The 17,406-nt window shown below is 43.3% G+C and overlaps 1 long non-coding RNA gene across 14 annotated transcripts in view; it reads right to left on the minus strand.

Moving 5' to 3' along the window:
* LOC135284839 (uncharacterized) overlaps positions 1 to 17,406 on the minus strand; it is a 72,532-nt gene that overhangs the window by 2,927 nt on the left and 52,199 nt on the right. For 4 of the 14 annotated variants that reach the window (XR_010349992.1, XR_010349991.1, XR_010349978.1 and 1 more), the window contains 2 exons: positions 8,325 to 8,428; positions 2,390 to 4,032 (listed from right to left, as the gene is read on the minus strand). The exons of 2 other annotated variants lie outside the window; for them this stretch is intronic. This is a non-coding gene — a long non-coding RNA (uncharacterized LOC135284839). Of the gene's footprint in view, positions 1 to 2,389; positions 4,033 to 8,324; positions 8,429 to 8,965; positions 9,181 to 12,105; positions 12,214 to 17,406 lie in introns of all 14 variants that reach the window. 8 more of the 14 variants (XR_010349979.1, XR_010349967.1, XR_010349970.1 and 5 more) reach the window with 7 other exon arrangements.

The raw sequence follows: 17,406 nt of genomic DNA on the forward strand, positions 1-17,406 counted from the left end.
GGCCACATTTTGGGATGTCTTTGGTCACATGTGCCTCACATCTGAGGTTGGCAGACTCAGAAAAGGAACTCAGGTGTGTCACATCCTTCCAAGCAATGTTCCCGTCATTGCTTTTAAATCTCTTCCATGACCAACCTCAGTAAAAGGCCAAGGTTGTGTGGGTGCTTTCATCCTGTGCAAGTCTGCAGTAGCACAGAGGTGATTTCCACTGTCACCTCCCATCCATGGCCTCCTGCTTGAACCCTACATGCCACCAGCACCAGCTCAGGCACCCTTGGCACCTGATTTGGCAGAGAACAAAGCCTCCAAGGAAAGATCGCTTTGGCCCAGAGGAGGACCCTGCCTCTTTGTGTTTCATAAAGAAGGGGCAGCTTGTATAACCCTTCCCATGCTCATTCCCCAGTAGATACCTTCTTGTTTCTCATCTGCAGCTAACACAGGTTTAGGAGCTGTTCATCTGAACCCTTGTTCACACTGGCTTCATTCCCTTATACCACACCCCCCCCAGAAAACCAGGCCTCCCTTTTACATTTTAGAGCTGTTCAGCTGATGCATCTTGAAGTCATGCCCTAAATTAACTTGGATACAATATCCTGAGTGTACCTGTGTAGTCAAGCAGTAATTAAAAAAAAAAAAAAATCAGGTTGTACTTGCAGTTACACACATGCTTAAATGCTCTGAAGAAATAAAGCTTATAATAGGTGTCACTTTTGCAAATATCTTATGTCCTCATCAACTTTGACTTCAGGATAATTACACATATGTATCAAGTTGCCTCTTGGACTCTATCACCAGCACATATATTAGTCCAAGCCTTTGTTGGCCATTTCTCCTTTCAGGTGTTATATAAATGAATCTGAGCTCTTCTGTACTTCCCATCAAGCAATAATCTTTAGTAAATCACTATTCCTGAAATCTCCAAGATCTGTATTTATTGGTATGCACAGAACTCAGTATGTTGAACCACCTCAGGACATGGTCATGTGAAACATAATGCAACACTTTTTCCTACAAAAGAAAATATTATTTGTTGACAGTTCATAAATCTAGCTTTTAAAACAAGCACTGCATTCACAAAGAAATGGCTTAGGAAAAAAAAAAAAAAAACAACAAAAACCAATCCAAACTTATTTCAATGGGCAGACTCCCAAATCTGTGTAACTGGGGAATAGTCAGGCTTTTTTCCTCCTATCTCTGTAGTTCTGTTTAGGTTTTGAAATTCTTAGAAAAAGAGCACTAATCCTCTTTTCCAGACCTAGACACCTGGGATGTCAGTAAGGAGAAATTGTTAGGCAGAGGTCTCTGCTGTGAGACCATGTTGAAGTTCTACTGCAGACTCTGTGGCCAGAAAGCATTTTGGGGACATCAGATCATGCTGACAGCCTGCAAGTGTACACTTTCTTAAAAGAAAAAAAGAAACAGAGGGATTAGAAGCAAGAAGAGCCTCTCAATGAATCAAAGAAGATGGACACAAAGAAAAATCTAGTCTACTGATCCAGATAATACAGGCAGACTAGCACATACTGGAATTTGGGACTACAACCAATGAGAGCTGACATGAGGACATACTGCAGGGAAGGACAAGCACAGCCATGAATGGTGCCATTGTGTGCCTATTTTAATTAATTTTTGTAATGAAGCCAAAGCTCTAATTTACCACATCCCAAAAGTAAATAGAAAAGGTTATGACCTTAATTGCAGAGGTGGGGAAGGAAAACCTAATTGTTGAGTAGTGAGCTGTCACTCATTACTGCAAGTGGATAGATACAGTTGGTGTGTTACTATGAATAGTGCAGATTCAACAGTCAAAATAGTGGGTAGTCACAGCTTCATTCCTTCTTCCCTTCATCTTCTTTCCAAGCCTTTGATTAGCAACATTTTGTACCAGTTTTACCACGTGGATTGCAATACTTCTGACTCCACAAGACTCTGACTTAACATGTCTGGGAACTTAAGAGCCTTTTTTCTTAGCAAGCAGATATGTGAAGCCTCAGCAAGATGCAGAGATTACAGGAGGTCCTCAGGTCCTCCCTGCCTTCTTATTTTCTGCTAACCCCTCATGGGTATATACCTATGCAGGAGCTAGTGATGGACAGACAGTTTTTCAGTTTAACATGTATACAACGTGAAAAAAGTATACAAAAGTCACATCACGGTAACCATGGCCACTAAATAAATACAATTAAATGTGCATTATATGCTGTTCAGAACACATCTCTGTATCACTCAGACTGTGAACAACCATCCCTGCACTTAATTTATGAGGTCATCTCTATGGACCAAGGCAAAAGTGCATGGATAGGTCTGAGATTGGTGTGAATACTTTCACCTTGTCAAATACTGTACCTTTATGTGTCCACATAAAAAGAGTACAATACTATTTACTTACTAAATTAAGGATTTTCTGCTCCAGATCTTTTTATCTTTTGCCCTATATTGTCATTTTGAAGTGGAAATTATCCAGAATCAGAACATGAAGGATTTGAGCAGAAATGTTAATAATAAAAAAAATGCTGTTCTAGCAAGTTCTGCTATGGCAGAAACAAATGAGTGATCTGATCTAGGCTGACTGGTTCAGACAAAGCATACCAGTATTAGGGTGAATATTATTAGATAAACACCTATAATGTGGCAGCTGTCATCCAAAATTCCAGTAGTAAATAGCTACTTCCTCAAAATCCTTGTGTTAATATCCACCCTCCTTTCAAGCATATGCAGAAGCAGCTGCTGTTATTCTAGAAACACCAACATTTCTTCTGGCCTTGACCTTTCCTCATTATTACTTCTGAAAGTCAAGTACTTCTTCTATATTGTGTCTTTAAACATTGAGTGGCAAGGAAGGTTAGTTAGCTGGTTGGCATCACATTTTAGCAGTCTAGGTCCTAAGCACAAAACTTGTATTCTGCCAGGAATCAAGATCATCAGAAAAATTATCCTGATGCTTTCAGCATCTGGGAAAAAAAACTGAATGACTTTCTAAATTTTGGTTAGTACAGGGGAGTAACAGATCTTTCCTCTTCTGTGGCTGTCAAATCAAAAGTGTACTATCCTTTTTTGAAGGACATGTTTTAACAAAACACAAATCAGCACAAATCCTGATGGCCTGTGCTACCCGACAGGATGATCTAACAGTGCCACTTGACTTTGAAGGCTGTGGCTGTGTGAATCAACCTCTAACAAAGGGTTTAGCACAAATCTTGAGAGACAGCTGCCAGTCTTACTGATGATCAGGGATGATATATAAGGAAAGCACTGATCCTTTCATGCTCCTGTCCCAGTGGGTTGAGGCATAGAAGCAGAAAGGGGAAAGATCCCATGATACATGATCTGTGTATGCCCAGTGGGCAGTGTGCTGGTCTCCAAAGCTGTATCTCTTCTGAGGGCACTGCGGCTGTCAGCAAAGGTAATGTCACTCATTAGGCCTAGCAGGATATTTGGAAAAAGTAGCCAAATGTTGGAATGCATGAATGAGCTTTTCCTAAAACCTGCCTGAAACACAAAGATCTTCAAAGCCAAGTGAGGAGCTTTAAAACACAAAAAAAATTCTCCAGGTAACTTTGACATTGCTCTTGTGAGTAAAAAAGCAAAATGATGTTTTTTAGAGAAGACCTTCCACTTCAGGTTTAGTTAGAGCAGAAAATAGCCTCCCTGCATATCTGGATACTTGGTTGACATCCACATCTTTTGGCCTTTTGTAGCCGAATCCCATGGCAACGCTGATTTCCCAGCCTGTGCTCTGCTGAGCAGGGATGGGTGAGCGGAGCCGACGGGCGTTAGTTCCAGCTGACGGAGGCTGCAGCACGGGGTTCCCTCCTGCAAATGCTGCTTGAAAGGGGGAGCAGATTTTACATCCCTTCAGTTACAAAAGGAGCCCTTGGCTCTACTGCCAAGGCTGGCCTTGGGCTCTGTCGGTCCCAGTCATCTGCGAAGAATTGCTGCACGCTGACCCAGATACTCCATCAGCTCTGCTGCAGCACTGGCTCAGCAAAGGGGCTGCCATTTCCCTGCTCTCTGTTGTGCCCTATATTGTGCCTTGGAGATTAAATTAAAAAAAAAAAAAAAGAGGGACAAATTAATGTTAATCAGAATAGCATTTTCTTCCAATGATTTTTCTGCAAAACAGAGTTTCCCAGGGAAATCTGTTGCCTTTATTTTCCCCTTCTGTTCGCCTTCCCTGACATTTCACTATGCTGCTTTAACTCAGGATTCCTGACACATTTCCAACATACGCTGTCCTTAAGAGAAGAGAAATGTGCCATCTCCACTCTGTGCTTTCCTTGCATCTCCTCCATGTGTGCCATAGTATGTCAACAGAGAGTAGGGAGAGCAATTTATGAGCTAAAGAGGGGAGCCCAGAGCATGGATAAGCCCAGGCCCATGACAGCAGCCACCTGAGATGTTCCTGTTGCACTCCAGGGTGTGTTGTTAACAGGGCACTCAGTGCAGCATGTGAGGATGCACCTTGAGTCCTGTGTCCAGTTCTGGGCCCTCACTTCAGGACACTGAGGTGCTGGAGTGTGTCCAGAGAAGGGCAACAGAGCTGGTGAGGGGTCTGGAGAGCAAATCACAGCTGAGGGAGCTGGGGGTGTTTAGCCTGGATCAAAGGAGGCTCAGGGGAGACCTTACTGCTACAACTACCTGTAGGAGTGGCCAGCTGGGGTTTGGGCTCTTGGTTGGGCTCTTCTCCCAGGCAATGAGTGGCAGGGTAAGAAGACATAGTGTCAAGATGTGCCAGGGGAGATTCAGTTTGGACAGCAGGAAGAACTTCATGGAAAGGGTTGTTAAGCACTGGAATGGGCTGCCAAGGGAAGTGGTGGAGGCACCATTGCTGGAAGTGTTCAAGAAATGACTGGATGTGGCAGTGCTGTGGTTTATTTGACATGGTGGTGATTGGTCAAAGGTTGGACTTGCTGACCTTGGAGGCCTTTTCCATCCTTAATGCTTCTGACATTATAAGCAGTACAGTGGATGGATATTAAAGTGTCTTTTTAGCTGCTAGTGTCTAGTAGAGAGGAATTTAAAAAAAGCCAAAACCTTTAATTGCCTCTGAAATTTCACTAGAATCAAATTACATTGTCAAATCTATTTTTTTTTCTCTAAAAAATTTAACAGATATAAAGGCATATGTGGGAACACCTGTAAAGGGGAATGTTCATCTTTGGAGTCTTCCTGTAGAGGACTACAGGGCAACATCAGCAGAAGATCCCAGAAGGCAAACTTCCTCCTCCTGGTTTGCTTCATGTGACAGCACAAGGCCTTGAGAAGTCACAGCATCCTGCAGCAGGATGAAGCACGGTGTTGTACTCCCTTGCCACCTTGGTAGTACAAGGAGAAGAGCTGCCTGGGCCTGGAGACTCCTTGGTTGAACCTGGTCACTACTGACTGCTCTGAATAAAATCCCTGCCCTCCTTTCTGCTCTGAACCATGTGGGGCCACAGGCTTGGTTCTCTGCTTCTCCATGGCAGTTCCTCTGCAACTTCTGTGTGTCCTGAAATGAATCATTCAGACCAGAGTGCTCACACTCCATCCCTTGGTTTCCTATCTTCATTAGAATGCTGCTGCAGCCTCAGAGGTACCAGCTGCCCCTGTGTGCTGCACCAGAGCTGTGGTGGTGTCTGTCCAGTGGGATGGACAATGTGGGTTTGGTGGCATGAAGCAATGGATTGATTGTTCAGCCACATCTCATGGAAGAGACCACTACTGACAGGTTATCTTGCAGACAGGATTTTCAGATAAGTGGGAAGAAACTGCAAGGCAGAGCAATAAACATTGTAATCCACTCAGCAGGATTTTCAGGGCAGTAAGTGAATAAGCCAGGGGAAACAATGAAGCCTTATTCCAAGATATAAAAATGCAACTTTGGAGCCTGACAATTCCTTAGAATTTAAAAAACCCAATGCTGTAAAGATGACCATCTCAAGAGAAGTAAAGAATTCCCTGACTTCAGGAGACATATTTTCCTAAAGAAGGGGGAAGCAAAAAGGAGATGAGTTCTAAGAACCCTGGCCTACAATCTTTGTCTGCTGCTTTTTTTCTTGAGAAAATAAAAATAGCAGTGTTTCCTGAAGGGCTCTTGCCAATGGAGGGACTGTGACAAGGACTGGTCTGGGAAAATGTCAGCCTCAGTTTTAACTCAAGCCACTTATTTTTCCTCTCTCTCTGACCTCTGATTAACCTCTGATCTTTCTTCTACATCCACAGTCTTGCCAGGGCCAAATCCTCTAACACAGAGTGAAGTCAAAGTAACAAAGCTGTGTGGCAGGAGAGAGTGATGGAGAAGCTGTGTGGCAACAGGATTGGGTTTTGAGAACAGATCCCCAAGGAACAAGTGTATACAGGATGTCTTCTCATTCCCTGAAGGCTTCAGAGCACTTGTGTGGTTAGGGACAGAGGCTGGACTCCCTCAGTGGAAGACTGACAGCCTTGAAAGCCAGTGCCCAGCTGACTTTTGTGGAGATTGTCAAGTGACAGAGGATACAACACCCTAAAGTTTGGTGCCCCACTACTCTGGGGAAAGGCTTCATGTTGCCCAGTGCCACACAACTTTATTTCAGCTGAGCAGAACCAAACTGAGGTGAAGCTTGCCCCAGGACAAACAAGCTGAATCTTTTGTTCCCATCTTTCCCACAAAGGGCTCCTGAAGCTGGGAATTGACTTGCCTTCCCCAGCTCTCAGTGCACATTGCAAGGTCCATCTTCCCCAGGCTGCAAAGGCAGACAGAGTGATGTGAACAGAGATTTAGGTCTGGAGGCTGTTTTAAGCAGCCTGATTTGGCAGTATAGACTATATTTGGGGTTTGTGGTTGGTTTTTGTGTTTGCATTAGTTTTTTGGGGTTTTTTTGTTGGTTTGGTTTTTTGGGGTTTTGCTTAATTGATTTTTGGTATTTTGTTGGGGTTTTTTTTTGAGGGACAGGATATATTAGAAGTTTTTCTATTCAAATAATGAATTGAGTACCTCATTGAAAAGTATAGATGGTTTACTTCTGCATACAAAAGCCACTGCATAGCATTGCAGAGGCACCAGTGGATTAAAAATAAGGTCATATGAGAAGTCAGTGAGCTGATTTTTCTGTCACCTGCCACAAGTTTAACTTTCAGTTGAATTCAGCAACTTTATTCTTAAAGGTGCTGAGCTTTCCAAGTAATAAAGTAAATGCAAAGATGGCAAGCATTGCATTTAAAATATTTATCAGGGCTAGCACAACAGATATTTTCCATTCCCCCATTTTTATTTATGAATTGAATGCAGCTAGATGAAGCAATTTTAAAAGGAGCACAGTAATATTCCCTTGCATTAATCACTCATTGATTGCCAATGCAATCTGAGATAGTGGTACCAAACAGGAAATATGCTTCCAGGTTTTGTTATCTCTCTCCCACTGTGATCACTCACTGTGCTTGCTTTCCTTCTCCATCCCATGCCTCCATCACAGGCAAGAAGCCGAGTGTGCCAAGGAGGAAGGATGGTTTGTGTCTGTGTTGTGAAACCTGGTCCTCCTGCTCCCATGTGGACCAAACACAGGGCACAGTAATGCCCAGCTGCTGCAGCATAAGCTCTTTGAAGCACTGTGTCAGTTGTCTCTCTGATATCCCAATGAAACAGAGCTTTTGGAGCATTAATTTTTCAAGATGTGGGTGTTTATTTATACCTTTGCAGCCTATGTAATGCCTGAGCCATATTTTGCCAGGTTGCTATTTTATTTCTCCAGTACTCAATGCACTTTGTATTGATGGCAAGTCTCCCACTTACAAATGCTGGGAGGAGGAACTGTCTATTGTGATAACAGCATATTGTGTGTGAAATCTGATAATGAGGATTTTGTAGATATGGCACTGCATTATTTAATTGATTTAATGTCCATGCCTTGATCTGCATTAAGACTCTGAACTTAATGTAGTCCTTGAAACGAAAGCAGACTTTTATAAAATTATTTTCTGCAATGGCCAAAATAGAGAAAGAAAAAAGAAAAATGGATGGTTTATATGCCAGGGGCTCCTGCATTTCACAAGTGACAGGAGAATTTCTGTCTCAAGAGACACTGAGGGTTTTATCTCCAGGTGGGAGCTGGGAGGCAGGAGCAGATGTCTGTCCCATTGGCAAGCTCTGTGAAAGCCTGCACCCACCTCTGAGCAGAGAGCTCAGCAGGCCTTCCTGGGGTCCACAAAGCGCTGCCAGCTGCCAAAGTGAAATGGTTCAGCAGTGAGTCTCCCGGGCTGCATTCTGGCCAAAATTCAATTGGATTACAAACCAATTGCTCCAGCCTGTCCCAGAAGCAGGAAATCACTGTCAGGAAATCACAGTGACAGACAGTGCTGCTGCTCACCTGCTGCACTGTGTCTGCAGGAGATGCTGGGAGCAGTGGCTCTCTTTGCTGGTCTTATGAATGCAGCACTCCCTCCTTCCCCAGGCTGGGGGAATGATGACTTCCTAGGAAAAAATAGATTAAAAAAATATAAAGTGGGAGGAGAGGCAAGGTGTACTGCTGCAAGCAGCCTTCTCTGATGGGTGATTTCTCGGGAAAATATCCTCTGAAACTCCAGCCACCAGATTCTCTCAAAGCACTATCACTCTGACTGAAATTGCAATTAGCTTTCACCAAAAAAAGGCAATTGCTTTTATTTCACATACAGTTTGGCTGTGAACAGCTTGGCTGTAGGTTGACTCTAGAATCAAATCAGAGACCTTACCAATTCTACAGGTAGCAAGGCCATCTAATCACAGTTTGTCATCAATTTTGAAAAGGAGAAAGAAGTTTCCTGCTTGAGGATGAAGTCAGGCTCTGATTTGTAATTAAATGTAAGACATTAATGAGAAACAGACTGTCATAGATACAGCTTGTCATGTTTCTTCCCTCTTCAGCACTGACTGCCTACAACACACTGAGGAATTTGGTGGTGAGTCTTAGGCACTCAGCTAAAGCCCCACTTCAGCCCATTTGTAAGCTGGACCTTCAGCAGGACTCACTTGAAAGAAGAAGCCATTGCCTTTTCTTCACTTGTGGGTGCAGTGAAGTCATCACATTTCTGCCTTGTCAACCTTTTATGACTAAGTATAAAGGCGAACAAGAAATCAGAATGCTGTTAAGCTGTCGGCTGATCCCACAGAGCAGGAAGTGCCAGCAGTGGAGCATTACCAGGCTCAGGCTGCCCATGGGCTCCTCTGCTTTGGAGGGATGAGACCTGTAGGAGCAAAAGGAAGAGGAGAGCAGAGAGATGTGGGCTTCTGAGGGTAATCAGGAGCATCTTCCTATGAAAGAGATGGGGAAGGAAGCTTTGATTTCTCTTTCTCCAACATGCCTTCACTTCCCTTTTTTCCTCTCTATTTCTAGTTCCATGGAGAAAACATTGCTATTAAAGGAAAGCTCCAGCAACTTAAAATATTCATAGGGATTCTTCTGGGGAAATGGCTCTGGTGAAGTCAACATCTTCTGGGGAAATGGCTCTGGTGAAGTCAACAGGAGTTTTGGAATCAACTTCAATGGTGTCTGAATTTCACCTTGTTGTAATACTGTCCTAAAACATTTCCAGGGCTGTACAAAAACCACTGCGTGCTCAATGCTGACCTTTCTATCACAGCTGAACGGAGCCTGGCACCCTCGTGTGAAATTCACCATTCTTTTGTGATAAAGCACATCCTTCTCTCAAGGAGTAACAACAAATAAATACCCCCCTACTCATCCTGAAAATGGGATCAACAGTGTCATATATCACTATGAATACCATGAACTTGGTAACTTCAGTGGGAAACTGTTGGAATCACATGTTGCTACAGAGGTTGTTTATTTGAGGGACAACTGGAATATTCCAGTGATGCAGATTTAGTTATTTTTGGTGTCCCTTTCCATAGGGAGTTGGCAATGTATTTAAATTCAGGGGATCATGACTAGTTACTCAAGTTTTGCTCTGCTGGATTTGGGCTGTGTATATTTTGGAAACACCGTCTGCTCTGTGCAGCAGATAGCATGATGCCACAGCCCACATCAGTGAAAAGCTCTTGTGATTATTAATTTTTTTCATCTTCCATGTTCAGAGAAGCTGTGCTCTTTTCTCCCTCTCTCTTGATTTTATTGGCAATAGGAAATGCTTTAAAAATGCCATTAAGGAATGTGTTACCCAGTGGGATGTACAATATAATTCACTTTCTATGCTCTTTCCAATAGCAGTGTAGCTCTGAATCTACAATATAATTCTGATGATTGAAAAAGTACAAGCATTTTCTTTTGGTAAGTGTAAGTTTGGGTCTACTGACAGCAGGCTTCTAATGTAGTGTGCAGAGCCCATGTTTCCATAAATGCACAGTGATTTTGATCCGATTGGTCTGATTTTCCAAGGTACTTGAATATCTGAAGATCTTAAGGTGGTGGTTTTCAGCTTCTCAGCAAATGAGACCAGACACTGATGATTCAAAAGCTAGATCCAAAGAAGGAACCACCCAAATTTGTGAAGTCCAATGGCTTTATCTTTTTTCTTACCCCCCCTTTGCCTTTCCCATTCCGAGAAGAACTCAAGACTGATTTCTTCACTTCCACTCCACCTTTCAAAAGCACTTCTGGAACATTTGTTTCACCATCCTTGAAGGGGCCTGCCATCAGGAAGTGTATCAGCAGCAAGGAGTGACTCAGCAGTGAGAAGTGGTTTTCAGCCAAACCTGCCTCCCACAGCGACTCTGAGAGGGAGTAACCAGCCCGTGTGTGCAAACACGTCGGCTCGGCGAGAGGGGATGGCAGCTGCTCCTCACTCAGTATCTGCCTCCTCTGTCAGCCTCTCGTGTGTGCCCACGTCGCACCATCCTCAGCAGCCAGCTCCCAGAGTGGATCTCCCCTGCAATCCTTTCCCAGCCTGCAGCTGAGGATCTCTCACTGCCTCTTTCCCGTCTCACAGCTTGCCTGGCACCTGTGTCTCTCTGCACACCTCAGCTCTAGTAGGGGACAGCAGCACCCCTGAGAGAAGATGGGACTGTGGCTTTTATACATTTTATACTCAAAGATGATGTGATGAAGTGAGGTTGCCCTCTGCACTGCTTTGTCACCCCCAAGCCCAGCCTCAGGTTGGTTTGGCTGTGTGCTGTGGGACAAGACCACAGAGGGACTGGGAACAGACTGGCTGTGCAGGAGCAGGATGCTCAGAGTCATCCCCACCTCTGCTGTGCACTCACTGCAAGAGGCTTTAAGGGCAGGTATCTTCTCTGTTCTCTGTATTTAAAGGCTGAAAAAGCAACTCTGACCTACCAAGATTAAAATAACTCAAGAGCCTGGTCTGTGTCTTATTAACTGATCATTGCCAGAACGAAAGAGAAAAACTAAACTGGGAAATAAACTCTTTCATTTGTTTCATCCCACTGCTGTCTAATTCCCGCAACCTCTACCTGCCTCCCTGGGTCCTGTATATCTCTTAGCACAAGCAACAAATTTGGTTGTTCTAATGAGAGACAGAATTCTGGTGCAATGCATAGGGAACCCTATCATGTAGCTGATAGTTAAGTGCAAATTTCATTAAAAATACTTTTGAAAGACAGAGAAGGTGGATGGTGAGCCAAAGGCCAGAACAGAGACTCCTGCTGACATCACTATACCTACTTTGGTGTCTTCAACAGGAGTCACACTGGGTATGGAGTCTGGGACATTTTGTAGACCTCAGCCCTCCACTATTGTGACCAGTGCTGGAGAAGGATGGTTTTGAAGTCCCTTTCAGGCAGTTTTAGGCCAGAGAAATGTATGTATCCAAGATGCTAGAGATCATTAGAGTTATTTTTGCTAGCACAGTCCATTAAAAAATGTCCTTGGTGACACAGTTACTTTGTTCTGTGAGTTATAGCATGAGAATAAACATTTCCCTGCATAGGGAAAGGCTGATTACTCTCTACTAAATTCACAATGAGTAGCACCAAAATTGTGACCTTGAGGAGCTTTTGTCAAATAAGGGTAAAATGTTCCAAAGCCTAAAGCCTGGCTTCCACTCCTGGGAGAAGCACCAGTAGTGTGCTGTATGCTTCAGGATCCTGCTGTGTTCCTTGCAGGTGCTGGCTTGCTCCAGCTGACCTCCAGCAGATGATGTCCTGAGTTTAGTATCTGGAGTCTGAGTTGGCAAGGCAAGCAGAGCACTCACAAATTGCTGGGGAGGGAGGAGATCCTTCAGCAGTCCCTCTTCCTCTGATTTCCATCACAACCACTCACTTTTCACATGCTGCTCCTGCTTGGCCACACTGGCCCATTGCTGCAAAGACAGGGTCTGGTGGTGAAACATTTTTTTAGCTGTGAGAAACAGAATCCTTTGCCAATTGCATCAAGAAATTCCTACAGCATAAGTCTATGTGCTTGTGTTTTTCCTCTGTTTACATAACTATAACTATTTTTAGCTAGGCAAGGACTTTTCATTGTTACCTCTGCTTATTTTCAAAAATTTTAACATGTAGTATTATATTAGTCCCAGTTATTTTTTGTTGCTTTTGTTCCCTATTCCTTGCCCCCTCTCCTCAGTGAATCCTAGTCCATGATCTCCTTCCCAACAGGCACAGGCTGGTTTCAGCATGTCTGTTCCACTCTGATTTAGCCTAGCCCCTTCCCCCAACAGAAAAATAAGAAACCCTTCTCACAATACCCAGTCACTATTGCTGGTGGCTTATTTCCAGCTCTTAAACTTACAAACCTATTTATATCTTAAAATGCTTGAAAACAAATAATTAAGGGAATTCATTTGTGAATGTAGAACAAAGATCTGATTCTGGGATTTTCTTTATGCAATTACTTAGTGTAAATAACTGTGTTTGACACCTGCTTTCCTCTCCCATGAAATCTCAAAGCAGTTTACATCTATGAATCCATTGAGCCTGAGTGCTGCAGAGAGAGGAACCGTTCATGAGGATCTAACCACATGTTCTGATCTACTGATGTTATTTTTCTTTTAAATTCACTGACTTGCTCTTACTCTGTCCGTGACCCCACTCACGCTCCTCCTCACTTCAGGGGCTGTAGCATGGGTGAATTAGACCTTCACAGATTCGAATTACATCAAAAATATAGCACTACAGCCCTAAATGGTGACATTCAATGGAGACCCTGAGCTCCTTGCTTTATTCTAAGCCATTAAGCATCATCATTCATCTATAAAATTACAGCACAGTTGCACACTGATGCAGAGATTATTTTTTTTCACTATTTCATTTCCCTTCACTATTAATGTAATGTGAATATCATTCACATTGTGAGTGTGGGGCTAAAGAGCTCCATCCTAGTGTGCTCTGCTGTGACAGCCTTAATACACTTTTTGTGCAAATTATGTTTTGTTTTTATCCTTTGGTTCTGATGAAAAACTGCAAACTTGCAGTTAGTGTTTGAAAACCAGTGCTAAGTTGAAAAGTTCATGCATTACTCATGGGACTGAACTTCAAAACCAGAATTTCTCTTCTGGATCATATTTCTACACAGGGAAATTAAGGACTCAAGTTAACGATGACAAACCCCAATCAGGATTCAAACTAAGAACACAGCCACATGAGCTTATCATGATTTTTTTATCCTCAAATTCATATTTTTCCATTTCCCTGTCCCCTTTCAGATCTAAACATCACTTGCTGCAGTTCAGGAAAGCTCAACTCTGTTTTGGGCCTGGTCACAGTTTCGTTCCACAGAGGCCAGCATTACAAAGGCAGTCATGTTGATTTAACCAAGCAAAACCATCCACCTGCACCTGATACAGCCAAACAACTAGATGAGTTCTTTCATAACTGTTTTTAACAAGGTGTTTTGTTTTAACTTCAATCCCATGTTCCCAAAAAGTGTTTTTTGGTGGACGGGTTGATTTGCTTGGGGAAATTTATTCTTGCTGTGAATCATCCTTTCTCTTGAATCCTTATTGTGAGCCTTGACCAACAATTCAAATTCCATTCCATTTTCCCTGGGCAATCATCAACATGCAGATCAGAGGCCTCATTCTGAAGACTTCTGGCCATGCTCGGGCAGAGCTGAGTTCAGAACTCCTCTACTACACAGATTATTACATAGATCCCCCAGAGGTGTGCCTAAAAGATAGACCTCACAATACGTCCACTGGAAAATAAGGCAAAAATTAGCTCTCTTTATGAAGAATATTTTAATCTAAGGCAAAGTATTAGGCCTCATCTATGAGAATTCAAGTGTATTGCTGTTTTTAGGTACCTTCTGGGCAAGGGATGTAACATAGTGATAAAGGGGGGACACAGGGAGTGAGGTAAAGAGTGGGGACAGGATTTAGAACCACAATTCTTTACTGCATCACTATGTGTGACTTGGGGTGAGACCCGAAATGCCTGTGTAGACATCAAGCACATGTCTAAACCTCGTCAGATTCCACAGAGGTTTTCTTCTACTCTTGTGCAAAGCTAGCTTGACCTGGTTGATCTTCTCACAGCTCATGTAATGAGATGGATTAAAAACCCTCTTATCTTTTACTCCTTCAGTCCGTGCAGAGCACAGTCACTTTGAAACCATGATGGACTTAGCAAAAAGACTTACTGAGATTCTTTAATATTCTTTCTTGTTGTGTTCACGGGGCTGTGTTTACATGGTTTTGCCCACAGCTTGTGCACCATCACTTTTTACACACCCTGAAATATGCCTACACTTAAAATGAGCATTCAAAGCTTTGTGGCATCTGTCTCATCCTCCATCCTTGGCTCAGACACATCTCCTTTACACCTTAACAGATATTCGCTGGAGCAGAAACCTGTTGGCTCTGTGGAGGTGCCAGCTGCTCTTTAGGGTGTAAAAAAATTACAGCTCAGAACGGGGCCAAGTAGCTGATGAATGGCACTGGTGGGTGCCAGGTCACTGGTGGCTGTGGGGCCTGTTGGCCTCTCCTGGCTACCCCTGTGCTGAGGAGCTGACACCCGTGCTCACCCTTGGGTCCTGGGGCCAGCTGGCATCATCTGGCCATCTTCCTGCTTTTAGCTTTTCTTCCCAAACAAGTTTGCAGACTTCCTACTATTACTTTTAGTTCCTGGTCCAGGCTAACTGCTGAACCTCTGCTGAGGAGACTGCTGGTTACCCTGGGCCATGGTCATGGCCAAGACCTTTCCAGAGTTTCACAGTGTTGATGTTCCAGTATTTGACCCTGCTCCCCAGTACTCTCTATGCCAAATGAATGCTGATTTGCTTTGTGGTGTAGCAATATCTTATTTCCAGACATGAAGGATTTTTTTCCCTGTTTGATCAGTGCTAATTTCTGTGAATCCCCTCATTGTATCCCAGTTTTCAGTGCATGCGTCCCTTGGCATATCTGCAGCAACACTATCTGTGTATCTTCACTACGATTAAAAAGTGGCAGCAGTATTGTAGAGATACAACAGAAATCTCTGGTTTAAAGTAATCATAAACCACAGTTCACTAATTTCCCTTATTTATTTATTTACAGCAAGATAAACCAATCTCTGCTGAATCCCAGGCTGCACATCCAGCTGGTATTTCTACAAGATAGACCCAGGCCTTCCAAAGTTTTAAGACCCTGGAGGTTCAGATCCTAAATAGCTCACTAAAGGTTATGAGGAAAGTCTGAACAGGATGTGGAAACAGCTCTTCCAAGAGACAAGCCATCACAGCTCCATTTGCCTGGAGCACATTCTTCTCTAATTTAATAGGTGATGGGACCTCATGAGGTGATGGCCTCATGAGAACCCACCTGGTATACTGCATCCAGCTCTGGGTGTCTCAGCACAAGAAGATATGGACCTGTTACAATGACTTCAGATGACAGCCATGAAGATGATCAGTGGGCTTGAGCTCCTCTCATATGAAGACAGACTGAGAGAGTTGGGGTTGTACAGCCTGGACAAGTCAAGGCTCCAGGGAGATCTTACAGCATTCTCCAGTATGTAAAGGGGCTGCAAGAGGGCTGGATAGGGACGTTTGTACAAAGGCATAGGACAAGAGGGAATGGCTTTAAACTGCAAGAGGGTAGATCCAGATGAGGTATTAGTAAGAAATTCTTTACTGTAAGCATGGTGAGGCACTGGTCCAGGTTGCTCAGAGAAGCTGTTGATACTCCACCCATGGCAGTGTTCAGGCCAGATTGGATGGGGCTCAGAGCAACCTGGTCCAGTGGAAAGTGTCTCTGCCCATATTTAGGGGAGTTGGAACTAGATGATCTTTGAGGTCCCTTCCAACCCAAACTATTCCATGTTTATGTTCCTTAAATTTTTTTCCTTCTGTAAAAATACATGCAATTGTATGGAGGAGGAGAATTATGAATTAATTCATAATTAAGGAGCAACCTTAATTCATACAGGCCGGAGTCATAGCTCCAAAAGCAGTCAGAAAGCAAATCCCAAGGGCAGAAGAATGCTAATTCAATGATCCAAAGGTCTCGGTTGTATGTGTGTTCATATATTACAACTCAAAGGTGAGTAAAACAACTCCCATGACAGTGATATACTGGAGAAGGCTAAAAAAATTAAAACCCTATAAAGCAGAAAGAATGAATGGAAAAGAGCAAGGAAGACCAGCTGTGCACCCTGTTGTCTGCAAAGAGCTGCTACAAAGGGAAGTCCAACTAATGTTTGCTGACTCTAGTGTGGTAGGTATGTAGGTGCTCCATGTGAAGATGAGAAGTAGCACACCTAGCTCCAGACACAGGAGCACCCTCTGCACCAGCTGTGGGTGGCTCTCCAGCATCCACAGAGGACAGACACACTCAAGGACAAATCAGGTCTCTTTAGGAACAGCCCTAGTAAGTCCTGGAGCAAATCCTGGCAGATGCTCATCACATTCAGATTGTGGTGGTTCAATCTGCCTGTATTAAAACTGGGGAAAAATTAGGGTAAGGCAATGATAAGGCAATCACAGAGGTTCCACCCCTCACTCCCCCACTTACTAAAATAATTTATTTTCTACCATGCTTGGATCCTGGGATCTTTTTAATTTTTAACATAACCTTTTCATTTTTCACCATGCTTGGATCCTGGGGTCTTATTTCTGCTGTCACATCCAGTTTGCTGAGAGAGGTAAGTCCTGTATCTTAGTCTGAGATATGATTTTCTGTTTGTTCTTTTGAATGACTTTGCCCAGAGGGGTGATAATAAAAAAATGTGAGAGCTGGTGTCAAAATAATTTTTCTGAGCCTGAAACACACATTTTTTCATTATTCTTGACATTCTCTTTTATTTGTATTTTTTCCTTTCTCCACTTACATTCAGTATTAAAGCAAAGTAAAACACATAGCACAGATCATTCTCCTTTCATATTTCTTTGCTAGCATTGGCCCATTCTCATGTGAATATGTGGGAGCTCTGAACATCACATCTGGTCTCTGTATTCCTGTGATTTATGAAGACACATGATTTTCCATTCACAAGTGCACAAGAGCATGGTCACATGACTCCTGCTATTGGGAGCTCTCCTGCTATTTAGCCAGAGCCAAAAGCTACAGAAGCATCCC

Source organism: Passer domesticus, chromosome 1 (assembly GCF_036417665.1).
Source record: "Passer domesticus isolate bPasDom1 chromosome 1, bPasDom1.hap1, whole genome shotgun sequence".
In the NCBI taxonomy this organism is placed as follows: Eukaryota; Metazoa; Chordata; class Aves; order Passeriformes; family Passeridae; genus Passer; species Passer domesticus.